The 19,075-nt window shown below is 42.6% G+C and overlaps 1 pseudogene; it reads left to right on the top strand.

Moving 5' to 3' along the window:
- Positions 1-6,829, top strand: part of LOC115642539 — a 37,721-nt pseudogene extending 30,892 nt beyond the window's left edge.
- The last annotated feature ends 12,246 nt before the right edge of the window (positions 6,830-19,075 follow it).

The raw sequence follows: 19,075 nt of genomic DNA, 5'->3' as shown, positions 1-19,075 counted from the left end.
AGACCCCTGCAGAACCTCATTTGTTATACCTTTCCAGCAGGATTGGGAACCATTAATAACTATTCTCTGAGTACGGTTATCCAGCCAGTTATGCGCCCATCTTATAGTAGGCCCATCTAAGTTATATTTGCCTAGTTTATCGATAAGAATATCACGTGAGACCATGTCAAATGCCTTACTAAAGTCTAGGTATACCACATCCACCACTTCTGCCTTATCCACAAGACTCGTTATCCTATCAAAGAAAGCTATCAGATTGGTTTGACATGATTTGTTCTTTACAAATCCATGCTGGCTATTCCCTATCACCTTACCACCTTCCAAGTGTTTGGTCTTCCTCTTGCTTCTAATGTACTGATAAAAAGTCTTCTTGTTTCCCTTTATTCCCATAGCTAGTTTGAAGTCATTTTGTGCCTTTGCCTTTCTAATCTTGCCCCTGAATTCCTGTGCTGTTTGCCTATATTCATCCTTTTAATCTGTCCTAGTTTCCATTTTTATATGACTCCTTTTTATTTTTTACATCATGCGAGATCTCATGGTTTAGCAAAGGTGGTCTTTTGCCACATTTTCTATCTTTCCTACCCAGTGGAATAGCTTGCTTTTGGGCCCTTGATAGTGTCCCTTTGAAAAACTGTCAGCTTTCCTCAACCATTTTCCCCCTCAGTCTTGATTCCCATGGGACCTTACCTATCAGCTCTCTGACCTTCCCAAAATCCGCCTTCCTGAAATCCATTGTCTCTATTTTCCTGTACTCCCTTTTACCCTTCCTCAGATTTGCGAACTCTATGATTTCATGATCACATACACCCAAGTGAGGCCCTAACCATACAACCCTGGTGTATTACACCTTTCATGCTTCTGAAAATGGTATTTAGAAAGGAGTTTATTCTTACTGTGAAATCGAACGGTACTTCACAGAGTAAAACACATTTTTTCTAAATTTTCAGTTATAGTAACATTTAGGTGTCACTTGTCTGAATTTTTTTCTGTCTCCTGTGGGCTCCAAGTGTGCCTTCTGAGTTGACTCTTCGTTTTAATGTTTTCACCACACTTCTCTGACTGCATTGTATAAATGCTGATAGTTTCACTTTATTAAATAGAAAACAGGAAAGTTGACTACACTTGTGTCTAGAGGACTTGAAGTTTCAGTCCCTATCTAAGACTTTCTCATATCTCTCCAAGTTTCAAGTGCCAATAGGCTTAATTTTATTTTCATGTGCCACCACTCCTTTCTCCAAGTCATATATAAAAAGTATTGCTTTCTACATCCAATTAACTTGCATAGATTAGTACAATGGTCCCCAAACTTTTGCAGGTCACAGCTCCAGCCCCTCTTACCCCTGTCCATGCCCGCACCCTGCCCAGGTCCAGGAGCAGGGCTGCTGCTCGGGGTAGTGGTAGTGGTGGAAACACGGACAAGGGTAAGAGGGCTGAGGCTGGGGGTGGGTCTGGGGCCATGTCCAGGGGCCGAGGTTGGGGGTGGGAGTGGAGCCACAGCTGAGTTGCAGTGCAGGCCAGCAGCCTGGCGTGCGGCAAGGTGCGGCTCCGTTCCCAGCCTCTGCTCTGGGCCAGGAATGGAGTGGAGGCTGGGGGTGAGGCCAGGAGCCAGGACCGAGCAGAGCTGGCGCCGGGGAGGGGCTGAGTGGCACTCTCTCCCTACCTCTGTGGGGACTGGCCCGAGCCCACTGCACTCCCTGCACCTGGACGTTCCTTCATACCTCCCAGCGGGGGCATGCTCCGCACTTTAGGGACCTCTGCATTAGTGGAAAGCAGAAGTCTTACTAGAAGACTAGACTTGTATCCTGTAGCAAATGTATTGATAGTCTAAAATACTTGGGGATAAGAAGGTCATTTTGAATTCTCAGCACACATGTCTAAAAAATGTAGGTTTGATATCAGACTTAATCAACACGTACATTAACTTGAATCCTGTGTCAATGCTGGTATCAGTGGGGTTTGCACAGGCTATATTGGGGAAGCATTTGGTCCTATGTAGTGAATTTCGTGCTGCAGTCTGAAATCAAAGCTATGACATGTCGACATAAGAAGGCCCTGGGAAAACGGTAGTGTGAGCTGCTGTGGAAGGTTAAAAGCTTTTTATATAGATATATTTATCTGTTTTAGTTAATAACAATTAACTTTTAATATGGAAATCTGGCCTGTCTTTAAGTTAGAATAGGGCCATATTATGATACCCTTGTGTTGAGTTGTTTTTTTGAGTAGTAGTTACAATACAGGGTAGTCCCATTTTAAAATTGAGTTGAGATTTAAGGTATTTTCATCATGAATGAGGATGGTAGTGTCGGGGACTCTAACCCAGATGGCGAGGTTCGTTGTCTGACAGCAACAGAGACAGGCAACACCAGCAAGGTCCGATCAAAAGCTCTTTATTGACAAGTGCACGCATCAATAGAGAGCAGCTCGTCTCCAGAGAGAACCAGCCTGCTCTTTACATCTTAGTATAAGCCTATATAGACAGTTCCGTCGCGTCATAAATTATTCACTTGAGGGACTCACCCCCTTCTTCTAACAACTAGAAACTAGATACCTTTAGTATACATGCATGCCTAAAGTTAGAAACGTAGAGGAATTAAAAACAAACAAAGAACAAAACCAGGGAGTGAAAACAAGGAGGCTGGGAAGCTAGGGTTCTTATCGGTTCTTCGAAGGATCTGCTCCTAACACAGCACATCTGGTACTATGCCAGGAATGCAGCCTCTCCCTTATCTCACTTTTTCCCAGCGCTTGTGAGACATGCTGCTTCTCAGTGTTTTTCCACTCAGGGATTACCCAAAAACCTCTATTAGCCTGACTTTGGTCAGGTTGGCATACCTGCCTTTGTCTGCTATATCTTTATTCAGGCCTAACAGTAGAATCTGGCACATGCTAAAATATATATCAGTTAGATTCAAAATGTGTACTTTTAAGAACAAAAATTTATTGTGTCAGAGGAATGGATAGGAAATGTGGTAGCCCTGATTATTGCTGGATCCACAAACAGAGTTGGGCAAAACACAGGATTTCTGGTTCACAGAGAAATTTTGAAATTCAATTTCTGTTGGACTTTCTGCATGGCCCTGCAGCAACACTGCACAACTCTGGGAACAGGGCTTCTTCAGTTATTAAACGGAGGAATTCTGACTTCTTCCTTGAGTGATGATCCCTGTTATATTCCACTGAGGATTTACACAGGCGCACCATGCATCTGCAGCTGGAGATTTTGAAATTCATAGTGTCCATTGGTCCGCACTGGGCCTTTGTCTTGCCTCATGGTTTCGTCCAAGGTGATAAAGGGTGGGACGGACCGATCACATTTCCAGTTCCTTCTTACTGCTGCATGGTCTGGGTTGGAACTGTTAGTGTCCTTTTCTGTGTGTGATGCACTTAAAAAATACACAATTGCACATAGCCAGTGTTAGAGTGGTTTATTGTTTTTATAGATGTTTTATAGTTTTAGGAGTAGAACTGGGTTTTTGGAGTCATTTCTTTCTCTCCCACTCCCCCTCCCCTCCAATGCGGAAACCTCAGGCTTTAAAATATGCGCCCCCTGCCTGTGTTCCTCCTCAGTTCAAGCCTCCAGGGCGATTACAGACAATTTAGTGGAGGACTGTAAATGACACAAGTGATAAAATTAAAGACTTTGCTCAACTATTTTATATTAAATAAACAGGCTTCACTGTGTAGCCATTCACTACATTTATACTCTCATTCCAAGGTGAAATGATCCATTCATGGGTGATCAGTCCCTGACTGAGAAGAAGGGGTATAAACCTTTCTCGGATGGATGGGTGTGCCTATCCAAAACCAGTGTAGTACTCTTTTTATAATCAGTTACAATAACCGCGTAATTAGCATTAATTCCAACTTTTTTACCATAATTAAATATTTTCTATTTTCTCATTGGCTGTTTATGCCTTAATTAGCATCTGAATAAATACATATCAATAATTATCAATGTAACATTTTTCCAAAATATTTGCATTTTATCTAAAACACTTGTAAAAACCAGTTAGAACCAAACCATGTTTACAGTATGACCTGGGGTTATTTCCTAACTTGCCTCTTATTTCACCCAGCATTAGGCCTCACTGTTGTCAAGCCCCAAACTCCAGCCCAACAACATGGTCTTCGTTTCCATGTTAGTGCATTTCTATTTCAGAAAAACAACCCCCCTTTGATAGGTTACACATCTCTACATTTTGAATGTTGCTATTGTGACATAAACTAAGCTTTTGATTTTCCTCATTTAAAAAAACTAAACAAACAAACAACAAAACCCAGCAGAGAATATTTTTTTCACTTCCCAGCACTCCTCTGTACAGATGTGATTCCACATGTTCACCGGACACGGACACCAGAACCATTTTCAGAATTAATTTTAAAATAGCTTGCTTTTTTAGAAGTGTGTCTGTAAAAGAGGAAATGACCAACTGCTGACAGCTTTGACAAAGTTTTTCTTTTAACTTAGTACCATCCAGGAAAAAAAAAATGTAAGTAGCATTTTAGGCCTAACTTTTCAGAAGTGATTAGTGACTTTCTAGTCACTTTTGAATATTAAGCCTTAGGGATCTGTTCTAAAGGAAGGGAGAAACTGCACGCCTTGTAAGTTTAACAACACATGTCCACATTTCACCCTTGCAGGCCTTCTTCCTTCATCTGTTAAACAATCAAGCAAACATATAACTACAGTCTTCAGACAGTATGCACATTGAGCAGCTGGACACACTACCTGACATTTCTGAATGTTTGGCTGCATAACTGATGGTGGAGTACACTGCAACAATGAAGTGATTACACATTTCATTAACTTTCCAAGGCATGTATGTTTGCCATTAATATCTTGAATGGATTGCTAAAGTACTGAAGAAAAACATGTATTAAAATAAATGGGCAAAAAAATTGTCACTCTGCCTATAAATTCTATTATGCCAGTCACTTAGTGCTCCTTGTGATTGGAAGATGGGACAACTGCAAAGCAAGGAGACTATTTTTTAGTTAATAATAATAATAATAATTAATAATGACCTTTCTTTTAAATAGCAAACTGTTGCAGCAGAACTTAATAGCAGAAGTGTGTGTTGCTTTTAATTAAGGCTGTATTTGTCAGAGGAGGGACCAGTGATTCTCAGCAGGTTCATTTTGTAATAAGCATCCACATTTCCCCTAATGATTTTCCTCACGTGGACCACATCTTCATAAAGAGTTTGTCCTGAAGACCACTTCCCCTTCCATTCATGATCTCTTAACATCCCTGTGGCAACTACACTACAATCTTTTATGTAGGAATTAGAAAAGCACCATTAGAAAAAATATTTCTGTACTGCTAGCTGTCTTTTAATATAAATGTAATGCATTTGTTTTGTTTTGTTTTGTTTTTAAGGTGGAAAAGATTAATCAAGTCCAAGCCAAGTCCCTTTACCTGCAAGTTGAAACGTTGCGTCAGAATCTAAATAAACCGGACAACACTATTAGTGCGGTTCAGCAGGTCCTAGAGGAGGGTCGTAGCACGGATATTCTCTTGGCTCGGGATTGCATGCTGGCTCACGTACAGGAGCTGAATAATGTGAGAGGCCTTCTACAACTGCAGGATGATGACAGAATCATGTTCACTCCTCCTGACCAGGCTCTGTATACAGCCATTAAATCAATGGGGTTTGTCAGCAGTGGGGCTTTTGCTCCTCTGACCAGGAAAGGTCTCAAACATGCACTACAGGGCAGAGTGGCCTCCTTCACAGTGACATGCTATGACCATGATGGTGACCCACGCCTTTCAGGGGGTGATATGATCTCTGCAGTGGTGATGGGTCCTGATGGAAATCTGTTCAGCACAGATGTCCATGATCAGCAGAATGGAACCTACCTGGTCAGTTACAGACCACAGCTGGAGGGAGAACATCTAGTCTCTGTCATGATGTGCAACCATCACATTGAGAACAGTCCATTCAAGGTCATGGTAAAATCTGAGTTCGGTTACATTGTCATTGGACTACCAGGGCTTTCATTTGTCAGAGAGGAAAATAACGATGGCAAGCTGTGTTGCCTCTGTGGAGTTTGCGTAGACAGAGAAGGGTACATCATGGTGGCTGATCACAGTAATAACTGCATTCAGATATTTAAGCCCTGTGGCACCTTTCATTACAGATTTGGCACCTTGGGTTCTGCACCTGGTCAGTTCGATCACCCGGCTAGTGTTGCCTGTGATATCTTGTGTAGGATTGTCATGGCTGACAAGGATAATCATCGCAGCCAGATCTTTACATTTGATAGGCAGTTCATTCTGAACTTTGGGGAAAAGGGAAACAAGAATGGACACTTCAGTTACCCATGGGATGTGGCAGTCAACGCCAAGGGCAAAATCCTGGTCTCTGACACAAAGAACCATTGGATTCAACTGTTTGGACCTGATGGTAGGTTTCTGGATAAATATGGCTTTGAGAGGGCACTCTCAAAGCATCTTGATCATCCCAGAGGTTTTACCTTCAATCAAGACGGCTACCTAGTGGTAACAGATTTTAATAATCATCGCCTTGTAACAGTTGATCCAGATTACTACTAGTTGACATACTTCCTTGGGTCAAAAGGCACCAGCAACGGCCAGTTCCTGCACCCACAGGGCGTGGCTGTGGATCAAGAGGGGTGCATCATTGTGGCCAATTCTAGGAACCACTGAGTGCAGATATTATTTAAGTCAAATGGCAGATTTTTATGCAAATTTGGCACTCAGGGAAGTGGCTTTGGCCAAATGGACCGACCTTCAGGTATAGCTGTCACCCCTGATGGCATGATTGTTGTGGTTGACTTCGGAAACAATCGAATTCTCATCTTCTAATCTGTGTTACCTGAATTAGGAAGAAACTGTCTCAAGGAAATTCTTTTTTAGAGAACGAAAAAATACGTTAATTCCAACCCACCTCATCTTTAATTTTTTTTACAGATGAATGTACGTATCTTTTCTGCAGGGAGTGATCCTGTAAAGTTGTAAATTCTATTTACCTTGTTATCTTTGTGTTCTCCGCCTCCCTCCCGCCCTCCCAGCAGTAAGTTTGACCTCTTCCCCACATGGGGCATCATGCACAAACGTGTTGCTGTGCACATTAGGTGGTTACATGATGAAGGATTTGTGTTCTTGACCATACTGTGGTTTTGTGGGGGGGCAGGTTGTTGGGGGGGTTGTTTTTGGTTTAAATCCTGCTGCAGGAGATAACTTTTTCCTGTTCTCCTTTTTATAACTCATTGTGTTTTTAGCATAGAGATGTGAAGTCTGGTGGAATTTCTGTTGACATTCGCCATGTCATATTACGTTGCTGCACAAGACTCGAGAAGCCCACACACCTGTCTTTATTTGTGGGAGGCATAATGTCTTCCTTTACAGTTTCTGTTTACCTAATTCACTGGATCTGATTACAGGACAACAAAACTATTTGATTTAGAAGTATTTCACATCACGTTGGGAGGATTTTGGTGTTTTTTGTCTTTTTTTTTAATGGGCTGTGTGGCTACCCAAGTGGTTTCCTGTACTGTTACTGTAATAGTGCTTAAGCACACTTGCTCTCGTTGAAAAATATTAGTGTAGCTTATAAAATGGAGTGCTTATAATCCAATGAGAATAAGTAGTGTAATATTATTATAGGAAAAGTTTAATGCCAACATCATATGCCTCATAGGGGCTTGTTCATTTGGTATATCACTGGTAGGATTTCAAATCGGGTGCAACATTTTTTCTGTGTATGTTCATGGACAATTGTTGGATAATGCCTCCGGTGTCCTGATACATGTAGAAAACAGGCGAATAGACATACAGGAGAGGAGTGTAAGGAAGGTGAGCAAAGGTCTGACACTGGGTTGCAAACTCCTACATTTTCTTAAACTGTTCAGTATAATCTCCTGAACTGATAGAAGTGGCTTAGGGGAAGGAGAAGCTTTGTTTCTTTCTTCACCCCCACCCCAGGCTCTAGCTTTGGAGAAGAATAACAGATTTGCATCTACAGACTTATACATTGAATGCTCCCAAAGGAATGTAACCTTGCCAATGTTGGCTGTCAGTACATTTTCCCTTTGTGAAATGTTATCATCAGTTAACTCTCATCATCTCCTAATTCAGCCATATGAAGCAGTCCTGTTATTTCAGAACTGTTTTAGTGAGCGTTTCAGTGTTGTCCTGGCTGAGGGCTTATGAGGTAGCCATGGTGCTAGATGATGCAGTACCAGTCACTCCTTTAATTTGTACCCTTTAAGTATAACTGATATGGGGAAGCCCACAAGTGCATACCATAAAGAAGGGAAAAACCTAAAATTTAATGTATATGAGGGCCAAAAATAATCAAATAAATGAGAGAGAGAGAGATTTAGAGAAACAGTTTGGAGCTGTCTAAAAAATTCAGCACTGGTACTTGCGTTAGATATTGTATCTTAGGTCCTCGAGTCCTTTGAAGATTGGTGGAACCCAGTTTGCTGTGGTACAGAATGCACAAATAGAGACCCAGCTGTTTTTGTTTCTTAAAGTTCTACCTCACCATGGAGAAGTAAAGCATTTACCTCAGCTTAGTATCAGATGGTCTCAGACAAAAGTGTAAGTCTGCATGCAGGGGAAGGGCACATCCTGTCTGTAGGATACGCAGTTTTGTTTAAATGGAAATATTAGATGTGTACAGGTGGCTATTTTTTGTTATTGTTGCCTCCCTGTGGAAATAGTAGGCTGCCCTGGCTAAAGAACCATAAATAAAAACCAAATATGCTTACAGTGGGGCAAATTCATTCTAATCCTCCTCCTGTTAATTGGACTCATTTTCACTAGGAATTATGCAAACTGAAACGGATTTCTTTTTCAGTATTATGACACTGCCAGTTGACATGACACATTTTGTGTCTTTATTTGCAGAGTTCTTATGTCCTTAAGACCTTTAGGTCTTCTCTACAAGAGAAAAATATTTTATCTATTTTTGCATGCTCACAAATGTATCCTGTCAGAAAAGACTCTAAGGGTATAATTTCTTTAAACACCATGCTATACCAAATGCTTGGAAGGAATGAGAGAGGTTACAAATTCCTGTTCCTGGAAGGTAATTCAGACTGAATGTTTTTGCCAGAGGCAGCCCTTGTGTTGAATGTGTATTTGACTTTAATAGTGGCGTTCAACAGATCCATGACTTTACCTGTGGAATAAAGTTTAGAGAAGCACATTATCAGATTACTGTATTAAAAATTCTTAGTTTTCTCCCTTAGTCATTGTTGAGTGACAAAAGTTGGAAGAGGTGGGTACAGAAAATCACTAATGGTTATATGCTGTGTTGGGTTTGGTAAGTGTTATGATGGAAAATGTACCTTGATGTCTTTTTAAGTGATCTTAGGGGTTAACAAGCCAATTTGGCATCTTCTTCCTTCTCTTAATGATTGTGTCAGGTTACAAACTCAGGTAGATGTTTTTGTTTTAAAACTCCTTTTACAGAGACTTACTGACTGTTATATGTCTGCGTAGTGAGATAGGGTAGATACTTTTCTTTAAATTACCAGACCCGTAAACTCCGTTATAGGTTTGTAGAATACTTCTCAGTCTATGTAGTAGCTTCCTTATGAAGAGGAGATGTCTTGTTCCCGAGTTTTGCTTTGTTTCCCTCCTAAAAGGACTAAAAAGTTTTAAACTAGTTTGTAAGGTGTGTTTAGTCACCCTGATTGGTGGGGTGAGGGGAGGGTTCTTACTGTATGTGACTATTGTTTGTATTGTGCATTACTTGTCATGCTTATCTTGGTTGGTGGTTGATACATTTTAAGTAAGAAGAGTGAGGGCTCATGCATACTATTTAATTTGGTCCTTTTGTTGAGACATAGATTCCTAGAAATTGGAAACATCAAAAGCAAATGGAAGATCTGTCCAATTAAGACCAGTGTAACAAATTCTGTAGACAGTTTAAGTCCTCGCTTGATTTACTGTAGATACAAGCCCATCTCATAAAATGTAATTACTCTGAAGTATTGTCATCTTGATCTAGTTCAGCACAGTAAAGCCACGAGCTTCAAGAATGATTCTGTCAGTTCTTGGCAGTTGTGCACCTTGAACCAATTGCTCTTGTAGTTTCCTGTTCTGCTGCTCTCTACTTTTCTATTTTGTGATTAATCGTGCAGTTTTCCTACTAAGAAAAAATGCTCAGTGGGACAGACATTGCTCTGAGCATCTCATTAAAAACAGCTTTTATAACTGTTAATGGAACAGGTCATGTCAAAAAACCCTTCCATTAACACAACCCCCCATCACCCAAAAAAGGGTTCACTTATCTATTTCGACAAAAATTGCTGGGCTTTGTAACTTAAAATGTTACGTACTGCAAAGAAGAAAGCATGACAGGTTATGGGCAAACTGTTACGTAGAACAAACTAACAGTGTTAGAGAACTCTTGTGTTAATGGAGGCTTCTGAATGTATCTTTGTGATCCATAGAGAAGGCTGAAGGATGTAGCAAGGAGATGATGTATCAGCTACTGGCAGCCTTAAAACAAAGTCAGTGTCTCTGTGGACTTTAAAATGTTCCTATGCATTTTTTTTTCATTTTTGGTTAACCAAATAAATGTGAGTTTTTCATGGCAAGGTTGGGTCTCGTGTGTGTGTGTGTGTTATCCATTTAAAAAAATGTTCTGTTGCATCCTATAAAAAAGGACAGAGCACATTGAGGAGAAAGTGAAACTGGTTCTCTGTAAACGATAAAGCTTCTAAAACAAAAATTGAGGAAGTGTATGTCGTGTTCTGAAAGACCAAAGGAATAAAGTATAGGAAATATGAGACCTTTGTTAAAAATACACCAAACTCTCTTTCCCAAAAATATGCAGGTAATAGTAACTTGTTGCAAGGCCAAAATATTTTCAATTTAACAAATAGATTGGTTTTGCACCGTGCCTTGATAAATCAATATCACTTTTGTGAATGAAGGACGATCTTTGGCTAAGGCATGGGCCTTATATCAGAATATATTCTCAGTTCTTCCAGAGATTTCCAGTGTAGCCATGGGCAAGTCGCTTAATTGTGGTGCCTCCATTTCTTCATCAGTAAAATGTGGGCGATACTCCTTTACCTTTCGGGTACTAAATTTATTGTTTGTGAAGTACATTGGGGATCCTATGGCAGGCACAAGTGCCAGGCAGCACAGTCTAGTTTAAAGGTTGCATCATAATTGGTTATGCAGGCAGCAGCCCTCTTTAGCCCCCATAGCTTTGGACAAATGTTGGGGTCTGCAGTAGACTTGGAGATGAGAGACAAACATCTACCCAAGCTCCTCTGTCCTCTAGACCCCCTATCCACCCCCTCTTTCCTCCTCTAGCCTTCAGAGATGAAAGGGGTCTCGTGACTGGGGCCTCTGCCATCACCCCTGGTGGTTTGAGGACAGGCTGGCCTGTGGCAGGGAGTTCCCAGTACAGTTCAACCAGCTGAGACTGAGGTGGAAAGGGGTGGGGGGTGTGGACCCTGTCAGTAAGCGGGGGAGCCATGGTGGGTGAGTGGGGCAGGTGTGGGGGGGAAGCTGGACATCATGGCGTAGTGTGGGGTTGGTAGGAAGGGCTGGGGTTGGATGGATGGTGTGGCATAGTGTAGGGCGAGGGTCTGTCTGGCTAGGAATTAATGTCAGTTTAGAATACAGACATCAAGAGCCAAATTCTAAATGGCTGTGTACTGTACACACCTTCCCAGAAAACAGATCCATAGGGTGTGTGCCCGGCTCGCTCCTCTGAATGTGAAGGGCCTGTGCCGCAGGAAAGCTGAAAGAACATTCTGGTCTATAAGGAGTGAAGGGAGGTCTGGTTGTACGTGTGTGGCTGTCTACATCAGTGAGCTCTCTGTCTACAATCTAATCTCTTTTCGAGTATAGCTCAGTGGTAGTTCTTCTAATTATTAACAGGAAGCACCTTAAACTATTTGAATTTTCAAAGCTTTTTGTATACAGTCAACAGAGATCACTAGTACATAGGTGTGCTCCTATGAGTGATGTGTTGCCTTGGCTAAATGCTACATATTCCAGGGTTCATTTTTCACACATCTTCTACCCTTTCTTTGACATGCTCTGTGAAATTCTTCCAGTCAATTTCTCCAGTTATTTCTTCTCCATCCCCCCTCGCCTTCCTTTAGGGGAATGGATGTGAGACTTATGACGTCCGTACCAGGCCCTTTTACACGGTTATGATGAGACAATACAAATAACTGTGTAGAGGGACCGACACCCTCGCATATTAGTTATGATTGTCTATCACTGCTTCAGGGCCGCAGTGGACACTAGTCATTGCTTACTAATGTTCTTCTTTAATAATGGAGTCAGACCACAGGTCTGTTACTTCTGCTCAAGGTGCATTATGACACAGACAAGAACATAATATGGAAAAAAGCAGAATTTCATACTTAAAAAACACAACAACAAAAAAACAGAGTCCAGGCATTCACAGTACAAAGTCAAGGAAGATCACCACCAATTAATTTTTAAAATGGACTCTGTAGCCTTGCCTATATTTTCACAAAAGAGAAGCAGGACATAATTTCACTGAATTGAGTCCTTGCAGACTGAATTGCATTTGCCCTTTCTACATTTGAATACCTCTTCATGCTGCGTATTTAAACCACCCTCTTGTGTTGTGTTGTTTTTTTGACTTGTTTTTTTTATTTAATAGAATCATGTTTTACTTTTAATTGTGTGAGCAGATAAAAATATACACAAATCAGTGTGTAAGTTTAGGCTTATAAAGAATTATGCAATGTTTGTATAAACTGGAGTTTTAAAAATGTGGTTATAATATTTTATTTTCTGTGTTTAATTACATTTTCTACATACTGTTTTTGCTATATAAAATTACAAAACCCCTCTATGTTAAAAGAGCTTTAATGTTATGAAATCAAATACTTAGAAGTTAGCAAATGCCAGAATACTAAGGTTGCCCAAGCATCAAATAAAAATATTTCAGCCCCCTTTACTTCCCAGTCCATGAGAAACTAATATTGTCCCAAACCCAGGGATAAAACAAAATACAACAGAATTAAAAAAAAAGGCCCTGAACCTATAGAGTGTGGCAAATTTCTTTGAACCCAAGTCCTTGGTACGTATATCGCACTTGCAGTTTTTTTTCATTAGGCCTGCTTTCCATCCACAAACTCTACCACTGAAGCTGATAGGAGCTGCAGGCATTCAGCACCTTTGAACATCAGGTCACTTTTTGTAAGTACTGAGTATCTGTGAGTCTCACTGACCTCAGAGGGATTTGTGGGTGAAAATCAGACCATTGTTGTTTACGTGCCTAAACATAGTTTAAAGTGCCTAACTTTTAGGCAGACAGGTTAAATATATACTATGACAAAGTTCCTCCTCAATCTTGGTTGGTCCTGCGCTTCTTGGCAGATTTGCTCACCTCAGTGATCTTCCCCACAGTCTGGGTCAACTCCTCCTGTGTCTGATCAGGAGTTGGGAGGTTTGGGGGGAACCCGGGCCTGCCCTCTACTCTGGGTTCCAGCCCAGGGCACTGTGGATTGCAGCTGTCTATAGTACCTCCAGCTGCATGACAGCTACAACTCCCTGGGCTACGTCCCCATGGCCTTCTCCAAACACCTTCTTTATCCTCACCACAGGATCTTCCTCCTGATGTCTGATAACGCTTGTACTCCTTAGTCCTCCAGCAGCGCATCCTCTCACTCTCAGCTCCTTGTGCCTCTTGCTCCCAGCTCCTCACACACACTTCCTCTCCTCTGGCTCCTCCCTGGCTGGAGTGAGCTCCTTTTTAAATCCAGGTGCCCTGATTAGCCTGCCTTGATTGGCTGCAGGTGTTCTAATTAAAGCAGCTATCTCCACTGCCTTCTAGAAAGAACTTAATTGGCCCCAGGTGCCTTGATTAACCTGGAGCAACTGCCATTTGGTTACCAGGATCCTAGGGATTTGTTTAGCCTGGGGCTAACATACCTGTTTCTCAGTACTTTACTGTAGCCATCTGGCCTTGCCCCATCACAATACAGATATGTAATATGTTGGCCTGGATGACTACATTAGAGAAGGAAGCTCGGACATAAATCCTGTCTACCACAGAGGTTCTATGGAAAGTTTCCCAAGGGAGCTTTCATCCTTCAGATAGATCTTAGTGTAAAATTGCTTGCTTGGTTGCCTTTCAGAGCCAAGTCTTCATGAAGAAGGTATTGCAATTGATCTGTCACACAGAGGAAAGTAGTACCTTAGAGGCCTTTCTGAACTTGTTATTGCTGTTTCAGTTCCGCTACATGGTCAGCGGATATCCGGTCTCAGAAGCAAAGCTGTCGTTATGTTCAGTACAGTGTCTGTGCTTTGAAATAAATCAATGGCCTTCAGGGAGGTTTCTCATTGATTTTACAAGAAATCATGAGAGAACTCATGCTCTTCTTGGCTGACATTCACATGTCAGACTGTGCAAATTAATGAGGGGGTTGTGGTTGTATAAAAATGGAGATAAGATAATCAAAGGAAATAATACTTTTAATTATAATTAATGATCAAATTAATTCAAATAGTTTTGAGAATAAGCCAATGTATTACATTTGAAAGGCACATTATCCGATTAACTACACCACTGAAGCTGCTAAAAGATTTATTGTGCTAAAAATACAGTGAGATTTGATATTAAATTAAAAATGTGACAAAACACTGCTTGTGAGGTGCCAAGTAAACCGTTGGTGCTATTTAAATAATAATTAGGGCTTCGCGTCTGTCACGTAGGTTGCAGAAGTCACAGAATCCGTGACTTTCCGTGACCTCCATGACTTCAGGGGCAAGTGTGGCTGATCCCAGGGCCAACAAGCAGCTGGGTCCGAGGCCAGCTACACGGGGTTGTCATAAACAGATAGCTAAGGGTTAATGTCTCTTTCACCTGGAAAGGAGTAACCTGAAACACCTGACCAGAGGACCAATCAGAAAACAAGATTTTTTCAAATCTGGGTGGAGGGAAGTTTTGGGTGTGAGTTCTTCGTCTTTGTCTTGGGTCTGACCCTCTCGGCTATGAGAGTGATTTTTCTATCTCTTGGCTTTCTAATCTTCTGTTTCCAAGTTGTAAGTACAAGGATAGTAAGACAATAGATTTATATTGTTTTCTTTTGTATTTACATGTGTGTAGTTGCTGGAATGTTTAAATTGTATTCTTTTTTGGATAAGGCTGTTTATTCATTTTTTTCTTTTAAGCAAATGACCCCGTATTTGTCACCTTAATACAGAGAGACCATTTTTATGTCCTTTTCTTTCTTTTTATATAAAGCTTTCTTTTTAAGACCTGTTGGAGTCTTTCTTTAGTGGGGACTCCAGGGAATTGAGTCTGCAGCTCACCAGGGAATTGGTGGGAGGAAGAAGTCAGGGGGAAAATCTCTTTGTGTTAGATTTACTAAGCCTGACTTTGCATACCCTCTGGGTGAAGGGGGTGGGGGAGAGATTAGCTCTCTCGGTACTTGTGTTTTCCAGGACTGGAAACAGGGAGAGTGGAGTCCCTCTGTTTAGATTCACAGAGCTTGCTTCTGTATATCTCTCCAGGAACCCAGGGAGGGAACACCTGGAGGGGAGGAGGGGGAAGGGAAATGGTTTATTCCCCTTTGTTGTAAGACTCAAGGCATCTGAGTCTTGGGGTCCCCCAGGGAAGGTTTTGGGGAGACCACAGTGAGCTAGGCACTGTATAAATCCCTGGCTGGTGGCAGCGTGATAAGGTCCAAGCTGGTAACTAAGCTTGGAGGTTTTCATGCTAACACCCATATTTTGGAAGCTAAGGTCCAGATCTGGGAAAAATGTTATGACATGGTGTGCAGTGGTGGGATAGATAGAATCCAGAAGCCAGTAGGAATATTATATTTTTCTTTTCTCTGCTAGGGGCTTTTAAGCAGAGAGGGTTTGGTTTTAAAAGGAACCAGAGAGAAATTTTTTTTTCTGTTCTCTCGTGGCAGTAGCTTGCATATTAAGCAAGGAACCATTAAGCTGTGACAAAAGGGTCTTTTGTCAGACAATAGCACTCCGATTAACAGTCATGTACCCAGCACAATACAAATGCAAATGAAGTGGTTTTTCTGGTTTACTTTACATTTAAAAGATTAGCTAGAGGAAGAAAGGGAAAAAGACATTGTTGCTAGGCAGACCCCAGGGGGCAACAGAGAACCTGCAGTTCAGACAATAAACACCAAAGGGCACCCCAACAAAAGAAAACAAGAACCATGACCTCCAAGGCAAAAATGGTAGCGGGGGAACAAATCAAAGAAGCAGACCACAGGCGACAAATGGAAAAAAGAGAAAAAGAGGTGGAACTGAAAGAAAGAGAAGAACAGATCAAACAGGCAGCCCATAAAAGAGAACAAGATGCCAAAAGTGCAGCCCACCACAGAAAACAAGAAGAAGAAGAGGCAGCCTACAGAAGACAGATAGAAATCCAGAGGGAGACCCACCGACATGCCATGGAATTAGAAAAGGCTAAGCAACATGCTCCAGCCAATCCTAAAAACCCTTCGCCAGTACTTGTTCCACAGCACAGGAAATTTCGCACCTACAAGTCAGGTGATGACACCGAGTCCTTCCTGGAAAATTTTGAAAGAGCCTGTCTTGGGTACAGCATCCCTGAAGACCAGTACATGGTAGAATTGAGGCCACAGCTCAGTGGACCTTTAGCAGAGGTCGCGGCTGAAATGCCAAAGGACCGAATGAATGATTATAAACTGTTTCAAAACAAGGCCAGATTAAGAATGGAGATAACCCTGGATCATGCCCGTCGGTGTGTCAGAACCCAAAAGTGGAAACCAGATGTGTCATTTCCCAAACACGCCTACTACGTTGGGAAAAATTATGTGGCCTGGATATCAGGACACAATGTTAAATCCTTGGAAGAACTGCACCTCCTCATACAAATGGAGCAGTTCTTGGATGGTATTCCTGAGGACATAACACGGTACATACAAGATGGAAAACCGAAAAATCTCACCGAGGCGGGGTAGATTGGAGCCAGATGGATGGAAATGGCAGAAAGCAAGAAAGCTACTGTCAACGGGAACGAATACCCGAGAGGGCACACCGACAATAAATCCTACAACCGAGGGCAACCAAAGACCCCACCTACAACCCAAGGAAAGCCACAGACACCCTATTCTTCCACCTCACCAGTCTCCAGTAACCCACCTCGACCCAGTGACCAGTCAGCTGGAAGATGCTTTAAGTGTAATGAACTGGGACATATAAAGGCCAACTGCCCAAAGACCGCCAACCGAGTGCAGTTCATTACACCACCATCACACCAAAGATCCCCAGGCCCAGATGCCTCTCAAATACCCTTGGAGCGAAGGGAAAATTTGAGAGTGGGCGGAAAGAAGGTTACTGCGTGGAGAGACACAGGGGCACAAGTGTCAGCTATCCACCAATCCTTCGTAGACCCCAAATTCATCAACCCAAAGGCCCAAGTGAGAATTTACCCCTTCATGTCACAAGCTGTAGACTTGCCTACAGCTGAACTGCCTGTCCAGTAAAAAGGCTGGTCAGGAATGTGGGCTTTTTCAGTCTATGACAATTATTCCATCCCCATGCTACTGGGAGAAGATTTGGCCAACCAGGTGAAGCGGGCCAAGATAGTAGGAATGGTTACATGTAGCCAAACCAGGCAAGCTTCCAGACCCATTCCTGTTCCTGAGCCATCCACAGACGCCCCGTCGGTGTTACCAGAGACCCAGACAGAGGTAGTGGACACAGATTCCATGCCAACCACTGAAACCGCCACAGCACCTCCAGTCCCAGGCCCGGAACTGGAACAGCAACCAGCACGAGCAATTGCAACCACATCTTCAAACTCAACGCCAGAGGGTGCCAGCGAGCCAGAACTGGTAAAATCAACAGAGCCTGAAATACCCGCAGGTGCACCAGCGGAAAGCGGTTCACCAGCAACGGAAACAACCCCATCACCTACATCGCTTCCAGAGGGACAAATCCCAAGTCCACAGTATGAGGAAGAACTGGTGACCCCGGCCTTAAGGGAACAGTTCCAGACTGAGCAGGAAGCAGATGACAGCCTGCAGAAAGCTTGGGCGGTGGCACGGAGCACCCCACCACCTCTCAGCTCTTCTAATCGATACTGGTTTGTTATAGACAAGGACTTTTATACAAGAAGATTCTTTCTGGTGGACACCGGGAAGAATGGCAGCCGCAAAAACAGTTGGTGGTTCTAACTAAGTACCGGGGGAAGCTCTTAAGCTTAGCCCATGATCATCCCAGTGGCCATGCTGGGGTGAACAGAACCAAGGACCTGTTCGGGAAGTCCTTCCACTGGGAGGGGATGGGCAAGGATGTTGCCAAGTATGTCCAGTCTTGTGAGTTATGCAAAAGAGTGGGAAAGCCCCAAAACCAGGTCAAGGCCCCTCTCCAGCCACTCCCCATAATTGAGGTCCCATTTCAGCGAGTAGCTGTAGATATTCTGGGTCCTTTCCCAAAAAAGACCCCCAGAGGAAAGCAGTACGTACTGACTTTCGTGGACTTTGCTACCCGATGGCCGGAAGCAGTAGCTCTAGGCAACACCAGGGCTAACACGGTGTGCCTGGCCCTAACAGACATTTTTGCCAGGGTAGGTTGGCCCTCCGACACCCTTACAGATTCAGGATCTAATTTCCTGGCAGGGACCATGAAAGAACTGTGGGAAACTCATGGGATGAACCACTTGGTTGCCACCCCGTACCACCATCAAACCAATGGCCTGGTGGAAAGGTTTAATGGAACTTCGGGGGCCATGATACGTAAATTCATCAATGAACACTCCAATAACTGGGACCTAGTGTTGCAGCAGTTACTTTTTGCTTACAGGGTTGTACCACATCCCAGTTTAGGGTTTTCACCGTTTGAACTTGTGTATGGCCATGAGGTTAAGGGGCCATTACAGTTGGGGAAGCAGCAATGGGAGGGGTTTATGCCTTCTCCAGGGACTAACATTCTGGACTTTGTAAGCAACCTACAAAACACCCTCCGACACTCTTTAGCCCTTGCTAAAGAAAACCTAAAGGATGCTCAGGAAGAGCAAAAGGCCTGGTATGACAAACATACCAGAGAACGTTCCTTCAAGGTAGGAGACCAGGTTATGGTCTTGAAGGTGCAACA

The sequence above is a fragment of the Gopherus evgoodei genome, unplaced genomic scaffold (assembly GCF_007399415.2).
Source record: "Gopherus evgoodei ecotype Sinaloan lineage unplaced genomic scaffold, rGopEvg1_v1.p scaffold_41_arrow_ctg1, whole genome shotgun sequence".
Lineage (NCBI taxonomy): Eukaryota > Metazoa > Chordata > Testudines > Testudinidae > Gopherus > Gopherus evgoodei.
Note: the sequence above shows the minus strand (reverse complement) of the source record. Positions and strands in the feature narration are given on the sequence as shown.